The sequence below is a fragment of the Rattus norvegicus genome, chromosome 9 (genome assembly GCF_021556685.1).
Source record: "Rattus norvegicus strain SHRSP/BbbUtx chromosome 9, alternate assembly SHRSP_T2T, whole genome shotgun sequence".
Classification (NCBI taxonomy): Eukaryota; Metazoa; Chordata; class Mammalia; order Rodentia; family Muridae; genus Rattus; species Rattus norvegicus.
The window spans coordinates 12,303,250-12,311,683 of record NC_141542.1 but is presented as its reverse complement, the minus strand read 5'-3'; the positions used below and the strand labels follow the sequence as shown (position 1 = coordinate 12,311,683).

General features: G+C 39.4%; 1 protein-coding gene across 9 annotated transcripts in view; it reads left to right on the top strand.

The window, feature by feature from the left end:
- Positions 1-696: 696 nt before the first annotated feature.
- Positions 697-8,434, top strand: part of Sult1c2a (sulfotransferase family 1C member 2A) — a 31,181-nt gene continuing 23,443 nt past the window's right edge. For 3 of the 9 annotated variants that reach the window (NM_001013177.3, NM_001428986.1, NM_001428988.1), the window contains 2 exon segments: positions 4,521-4,564; positions 6,613-6,691. The gene's annotated coding sequence lies outside the window, so the exon portion shown is untranslated. 9 annotated transcript variants of the gene reach the window in all.

The window sequence follows — 8,434 nt, the reverse complement described above, 5'->3', positions numbered from 1 at the left end:
GAAATCAAACTAAGACCCTGCTATGTAGAGGGTGCCACCACTGAAGGTTTTCAGGATAACCATGTTTACCAGCCAGTAAGTGCATCTGAATGGACAGAACCAAGGGAGCACATTGTCCTATTGCACATTCTTTTATCTTACCTGTCTCCAGAATTCCACTGTCTTTTACAGAAGCAGGAGATAGGACTATATACTCAACCCAGGAGTTTTGGGCCATTTCTCTTAAGATTTTGAGAGCGGTAACAACACATGCAGTGTCAAGTTTTAAAAATCTTAAGATTTTTAACACTTCTTTCTTTGAACACTCCTCCATGTCTGATACAGTTCCTAGTAATCAACCAATATTTAATGAATAAATGGCCATCATCACTAATTACTAGAACAATATCAGTATTTCTTTCCATCTTTTTATAGAATTCAAAGCCTCCTATTACCTGTTCATAGAATCTTTTGGCTTTCTAACTAGAACATGTTGCCAGAAGCTACTAGACATCACCAATAGCCCCCTAAAGTCTCAAAAGACATAAGTGTAGTGCACTGTTCTCCCTCCCTTGAACAGAGGCCCTCAAGAAGAATGTTTCTGTCACTTTCCTCCCACGTTGAGAATTAATTCAGCCTGCATGCTCTTTCCTCTAGAGGACAAAAGTCCAACCCTGATTTCAAACATATATGTGGCCAATACTATCAAAAGTAAACTTATTAATCATAATACAACATGGCAACACTGAGGGGTGATTTCCTGAAGAAAGCCACAGCATTCATGCCAAGATGTTCTGGTGCCTCCAGGATGGGGTCAAAGTGTGTGGATTCCTGTGCTGCCAGTTAACCTTGGATCAGGGAATTCACTAATCTGAAGGAGGACCTTTGGAAGAGACTGTTAGAAAAGCAAGACGTGCATCTGTTCTGCTTACTATCCTTAGACACACATACTGCTTGTGCTTAAACACTAACTGTAAGTAATTAAAGATAGCATATAGCACCGACTTTACTTAGTCCTTTAAATGAAATGCCATTAAACACTGAATAGAAAATATGCTGTTAGGCTGAAGAGATGGCTCAGCCATTAAAGGCTAGGCTAACAACCAAAAATGTAAGAAAATAGATTACACATTTTGAAAGATGAATAGGATTGTTGGCTCTTCAATTGACAAGGGCAAATTTCAAATGATGTTGGCTAACAAGAAAAATGTTATTTTTCTTTAAAAGAAGTTGTTTAGAGTAATTTTCTTTTATGTTTGAGGGCTTTACCTGTGTCCACAGAAGCCAGAAGAGGGCATGGGTCCTGTGATTGGATTTACCAATTCTTGTAAGCCATTTCAAGTGTGAAATAGTTGCATGCAGTGTATGCAGAGACACCAGGACACAGGACTATCTACTACAGGGTAATTAACTGGCTTGATGATCTTGTACAGGTGTTATACCGGTAACCACATCTGCTCTGAGTTACTTGATTCTTGCACCAGCTGTGTCATTTCCAGAAGTCAGCATTTTATAGCTGTCCTCTATATCTGCTGGCTCATACACTCTTTTTCTATTTTGTGAGCAATTGGATAGTTCTTCTCTGAACTTGTGCTAAAATTCTGCAGTGAGTCCACCTGATCTTTGGCACTGGTTATTTGGGACATGTTTTATTTTTATTATTTCTCCAGTCTCATTACTAAGTTATGGATCTCTTTAGCTCATTTGTTTTTTATTGGTTTAATTTTGATATGTCAAGTGTTTCTAAAAATTCATCTGTTTCTTTCAGGTATTTTAGATTAGTGGAAAAGAGACTTAAAATATGTTCTTATACTTTTCTTAATTTCATTTATATGTTATAATATTTCCTTTTTCATTTCTCATTTTATTATTTGGGTCTGTAAAAACACACATGCACTTAGGCTTTCATTCAGGGCTTTCTACATGTGAGTTCTTTTTACTTCGCTTAGATTAACATAGAGTTTGCCAAAATATTTTCAGATGAAACTTTTAATTTAATGGATTCTTTGTAAACTTTTTTTTACTTCCATTTCATTAACTTTTGACCTCTTTTCATCTACTGGTTTGGGGTTTGGTTTGTTCAAGGCTTTTGGATGTATCATTAAGTTATTGATTTTTTGATCTCTCAATTAGATTTTCATTAAGCATTCAAAGCTGTAATATTTCATTGTGTTCAGATAGAATGCAGGAAGTTATTTCAATTTTCCTGTGTTTGTTGAAAGTCGCTTTTTGTTCTAATATACGGTGAATATTAGAGAGATTTCTTTGTCTCGTTGAGGAGAAAGTATAATTTTAATGTTCAGGTAGATGTGCTATAAGATATATTTTGTCCTTTTGTGTTGCGATTTCATTCAGTTCCAGTGTTTCTCTGTTTAGTTTGTGTCTGGACAACCTCTCAGTTTTTGACAATGGGATACTAAAGTCATCAAATGTCATTGTGGTGGTTAATCTGTGGATTTAGATCTAATAGACAGTATTTGTTTTATGAATTTGTGTTTAGTGCATTTATGGTTATAAATATTTACAGATTTTCTTTTCTAGAGGCTCCTTTATTCGAACAATGGGCTGTCAGGAGTGACTGAATATTTGAGGACTTTTACCATCTTTTCCCCTGGCTTCTAGCTGCCTGTTTCAACTGTGGCAAGCTGTATACCATTTCTGTTTTCTCATTTATTGGCGTCTGGTTGGTGGCCCACAGTTTGTTGTGTGTTAGAGGAAGCAAATAGAGCTGTTGGAGGGGTGTGTGTCACTTTAGTTCATCACTGTGACCATGAAGGAATCAGTTGTAATCAATGCTCACTAAATACATATGCCAGGTTATTAGAACCTATTGATTTATCTCTTTTGCATTCACCCTCAATACATAGCTGTTCAATTAGCAATATCACTCTTATATGGGATAAAGAGTCTAGAGTGACACTTTGAGTGTGAAAATAGTAGCATGCAACGTAGGATATCTCCACACAGATACTAGGACACAGGGTCTTCTGCTACAGGGCAATTGTGACTTGCGAGTCAACAAACAAAACCTCTTTAGAAAGGAGGTGGTAGAAGACATATCAGCCATGGAGGAATTACAGTATCAAAAGATGAGTTAAGCTTTAATTTCATGGCTAAAGCAAGTTTGGAAGTTGCCAGAAGAGATCTAGTAAGCTCAGTTTGATCTGAGGTTGCCAAGAACAACATCAAGGAATTTAATTTGCCTTCTTCATGCAAATATATATATATATATATATATATATATATATATATATATATCATGGGATGATGTGAGTATAAATAAATATATACATAGTTTCTTCGTCTAAACTTTTGTTCTGTCATTCTTCATATGTGTGCATCAATGAATATGTTCTGGAAAGAAAGGGAAAAAGCCAGCATTTGTAACTACTTAGTCTGTGCTGGGTCTGTCTTTCTCTCTCTCTTTATTTCTTTTTAAATTTTATTTTTCTTGGATATTTTATATATTTACATTCCAAATGTTATCCCCTTTCCCTCTCTCCCATACCTCCTCCCCCTGCTTCTATGAGCATGCTCCCTCTCTTACCCACCCACTCTAACCTCAGAGCACTGGTTCCATGTTTTTAATCTAACAGTACTGATTGGAGGTAGTTAGCATGACTCACATTTTATAGATATAGAAAAGAAATCTCTAAGAAGGTTCCACTGGATACCTGAGACCATGCAGCCAGTATTTTAGTTTCTCCATTACTGAACCCAAGTCTGTTTACTTGCCAACAGAACAGGACCCAAGTAACTAAGACTAGCTCTTGTGGTAGAAGAAAAACAAAGATTCTTTAGACTCGTGTTCTGAAATATCTTTTTAAACTCACTCATGCTTTAAGCTTCTTTTTAATCACAGTCAAGGGGAGATTGGGAATTAGTTTACTTAGTGAATCCTGGTGGTTAATAATTTTTTAGTTTGGCACACCTTAGCATCACGAGTCTTAAAAGGTAAATGAGGTCATGGATGTAAGCCTCATGTGCCAGGTTTGAGTAACTTTATAAGGGCTGCACTCATCTAGGCACAGGGTGCTTTGAGCAAAAGGCTGAATGTGTCAGCTTTTGAGTTATTTTTCTTTTTGAACATAAGCATGGCAATACTCTTGTTTTTCCCACTTTAAACTCTATCAGACTGGAGAGGAAGAAGACCACGTAGCATGGGGACTCTGCAACAAAGCCAGGGCCTGCACATAGTGGGGAACAAGGTGGTCTTAGAGAGGGAGGAGCAGTGTGTTTGCCTCTGTGCATTTCTCTAAACAGCCTTGAGTCTGAAAGTACTTAAGGTAGTGGAGATTTATAGAACAGTGATCCCTAAACAGTGAGACTTACTTCCTCATTTGCCAGATGCCAAAGTTTGTTTCTTGTAGTCGTGACTCTGTTGATTAAAGCTCTAGCTGATCTCGTTGATTGCAGAGCATTTGAGATTGATTGCTAAAGGTTAGGTACATTTGGCATAGTAGAATTTGAGCCTCTGTGCTTGCCATATACCAGAAATACTTTCCTCCTTCCTCTAAATGTACCTTTGTACTTACCGAACACTGGGCAGTCCAGCTTTTAGACTGGTGAAAACTAGAGTTTGAAGGTAAGAACACAGCTTATCTGAAACATTTGGCATAACTTGTTGGTGTATGTTCTTAGTTCTCAGACATACAGGTGCTAATGTGTAAGTGGTGTAACTCAAGTCAGAAAGATCTTAAGTCTTAAGAAACCTAAGAAAAATAATAATAAAAAAAATCTGAAGCTAACATTGGCTGTGGTTAACTTAGAAATTCATGCAGACACCTTTCCACAATACCATCTCTATGTGCATACTGTACTTTTCCCTCACAAAGACTCCCCTCCTGTCAGCCATCTACACTGCTCTGGCTATGACTATTTCTTCACCACACTGGACCCTCTTTCGTCTAAGTCTGTGGACACCATTCAAGCTAGGCCTATAAAAGGAACTGGACCAGGTCTCCTGCTTAGGGAAGTTACTTATATAAGCAAGTAACCATAGCACTGTGGCATAAGATCTGGGAAGTTCTCATGTAAATTTAGATCCTCTTGCAGCTGAGGGTGGAGGACAGTTATGATTTCAAATCGTGTCTGGAGGACAGTGTGAGGACCTGTCTCAGAAAACAAGATGAAAGGTTAACTGTATGGAAAAGACTAGAGATTGTTTCACAAAGGAGGCCACAGGGACCTGGCCTCAGAGGACGAAAAGGAGCCTGCCTGGGAAAGTCTGTGTGTCTATCTGCCTTACTCTAAAAATAGCAGTGACCATAGCTGAGACCACCTATAAGTAGAAGCCCAAGGAAGCACTCTTTTTCTCTTCTAGCCTGCATGCTGTGGGCTGTCAGATGGCAGGTGTATTTCTACCTGTGTGCTCCTTGACCTTCTATGAGGTTATCAGAAGTAGAAAGTGTCATTCTCAGTATTTGATGTACCCAGTCTGCGAGGCACTGGTGCTCAGTAGCACAGGAAGCTGCTTTCAGTTCTTCCCCTGTGATCTCTGCTTCTGCTCAGCAGCAGAAGTGAGGTTTGTGCACACATCAAATTCCAATTCTGGGAACACATTCAAACTTGAGAATCTGATTTCAGCTGGGTGTCTGTGGCTTTTGTATCACTGTAAGATAAGGCATTCAGAAACCTCTATTCCTCCCCAACATTGTCAAGCTGGGCATGGTGCACACTGGGCAAACCTTTACTACAGAACTACACATCAGCCCCCACCTGACTCACTGTACATACTTCCATGGCCTCACTCAGCCCCTCAAATCTACCTTTATACCACACAGACTCTATTAATGAGCTGGTCTCTGTCAACTGAAGATTTTCAGTCCTTACCTCCAGGTCATAATCTTAAACTTATTTAAATTCAGTTACTTGTTTGGTCAAGTAACAAAGAAACACTAAGAGAAATGCATAATTTTCTTTATTTTCCAATGTTCAATGAAACAGCAGGTCTCTGAGCTTTAACTGATCATGCTATTCTGCTCAGTTTTAAAAAAAATTCCTACAAAAAAGTTCCAGATCAAGGTGTCTGTCAGTATGGTTTCTCAAGGCCTTTTCCTCTGCTTGCAGGGGGCCTTCTTTTACTATGTCCACACATGTTGTTCCCTGTGTACATCCCTTGGTATTTCTCTGTATGTCTAAATCTCTTCTAAGAAGAACCCTAATATGATAGAATTGGAGCCTCATCTCAACTTAATGACATCTTCAGGGCCCTGTCTCAAACTATCACATTTTAAAGTAAGAAGATTAGAGCTCAACATGTGAATGTGGAGGCACACAGTTCAGTCCATCATATTCACCAATGATATTGCATTATTAGTTTATGCAAATAGTTTGCTGTTGCTCACAAATTGAGCAATTTAAAATGATGCAACAAGACGTGGTAGTATGTATCTGTAATCGCAGCATTTTGGAGGCAGAGGCAGAGGCAGAGGCAGAGGCAGTGGCAGAGGCAGAGGCAGAGGCAGAGGCAGAGGCAGAGGCAGAGGCAGAGGCAGAGGCAGAGGCAGAGGCAGAGGCAGAGGCAGAGGCAGAGGCAGAGGCAGAAGCATACTTGCAATTTTGTTTAGGAAAACAAAGGATGAATTAATTAACTCAAACTTTTTCCTTTATTCTTATTTTGTTTTGTGCCAGCCTAGGTCTGCTTCTGCCCTTGAGGTATCCAGGTACCATTGTGCACTGAGCAGGACTGAAAAGAACAAAGTTTATTCTGGTAGGTGGATTTCACAGGGTGTCAGTTGGAGTGAATGCAAAGGGATAAATAGCCTTCTTTAGTGATGGTTTTCAGTGAAATAGCTCTCTCTTATTGGGCTTATTAAGGGCTATATATACCTCGGAGAGTAGGTAGGAGTTTTCATACTGAGGGTATATTACTGGCTGGTGTTCATATGTTTGGAATGATCATTTACCTGTGGAGGACTATTTGATTCCTGAACATATCCTTACAGGGAAAGAGGAAGGATAATCTGTAATTTTGCCATGACTACCTCAAGGGTGGCAAAAATGGGGATCATAGGGTTTATGTGCACAGGGAATGCACACCCAGAGCAAGGAGGAAAACAGTCCTACTCCTGCTGGTATCAGGATGAGATTTTCAAGGCTTCGACACATCAACCTTACTCTTGCTCTGGATGGCTCCCTTGGTTGCATGGCATTCCAGACTCACAGGTTTAGAGCTTTGAAACAGTATTACTGTAACCCAGACTGGCCTCAAATTCACACTCTTTCTGCTAGCTTCCCTCATATTGCTTGCCATCATACCCTACTGATTGTTTTAACTGTTTTTGGTCAGAAGTTTGAGCAGATTACAGCAGCTAGGTGAAATGAAGGTCTGTACACCAAGAGGCTTGGGGAAAACATCCCTCCTCAGTTCATCTGCTGAACATCAGCCTTCTGTTCTGTTGTGCAGATGAAGGACTGAGGCTGCTGCCTCCAATTTACTCTCAGCTTCTAAAGGCCTTGAAATCTATTCCCTTTTGTCTATGAGCTGGTAGAGGGAACTGCATCATCAATATACTTTGAGGACTCCCATATCCACCACCAAAGTTCTACTGGAGTTCAAAATGAGAATGTGTTTGGGAACTGTTATACTGAATACCAAAATTTATATTTGAAAAGGACACTGTAGACTTGCAGACTTGCACTCACATGTTGCTAATAGGGGAATGTGCTAGTGGAGATTTGTCTCTACAACCTCGTAGTTCTGGAAGCCATGTTAGGCTTCCTATCTTAATAGATATTTGGTCATTCAAAGATTTCTGGCAGGGTTGAAGACTGATTACAGTCTCATAGACTATCAGGCTGTTTAACTCTGAAAATACATATTTTATTGGATAGTTATCAGATAGTATACAAGCTAGCCAAGATATAATATACATTTTAAGCCTTTCTTAAGCTGGAATGGATAACTAAATGTTCTGTTTAACTAAAAAAGTGATGGACTGGGTGTTGAGTATATCATATGCTTTATAAATTTTAGAATGGTAATAATTGTACTCAATTTATATATAAGTGAAAAGGCTTTTTAACTGGACAAAAAGGGGGAAATGTTCTGGTTTGCCCTGGAGTTATCTGTATTTTGATGCTAACTCCACTGCCCCAAGGACAGCTGCCTAGTCAAGTACTCAGGAATCAGGTGACTTCACTAGAAACTTCTCCCCATTGAATTTGTAAAATACAGGTGAGGGGTAGGTACAGGATAGAAGGAGGCCTGTCATTGGAGGAGAAGGAAGGATGGGTGGGAGAGAAGTTTGAAGGAAGAGGAGGAGACTGGAACAGAAAGGAGAAGAGAGCGAGAGAGAGAGACTCGCTGGCAGGACAATGGACACTGATGTAAAGATCTCGCTCTGTGTATTTACAGGTTGTTACTAATGTTCCTAAGGGATGGATGGTACTGGGATTTGTATGTTTAGGTGGGCAATTATATCTTAACAATTGGCTTGAAAGAGCGTACCCC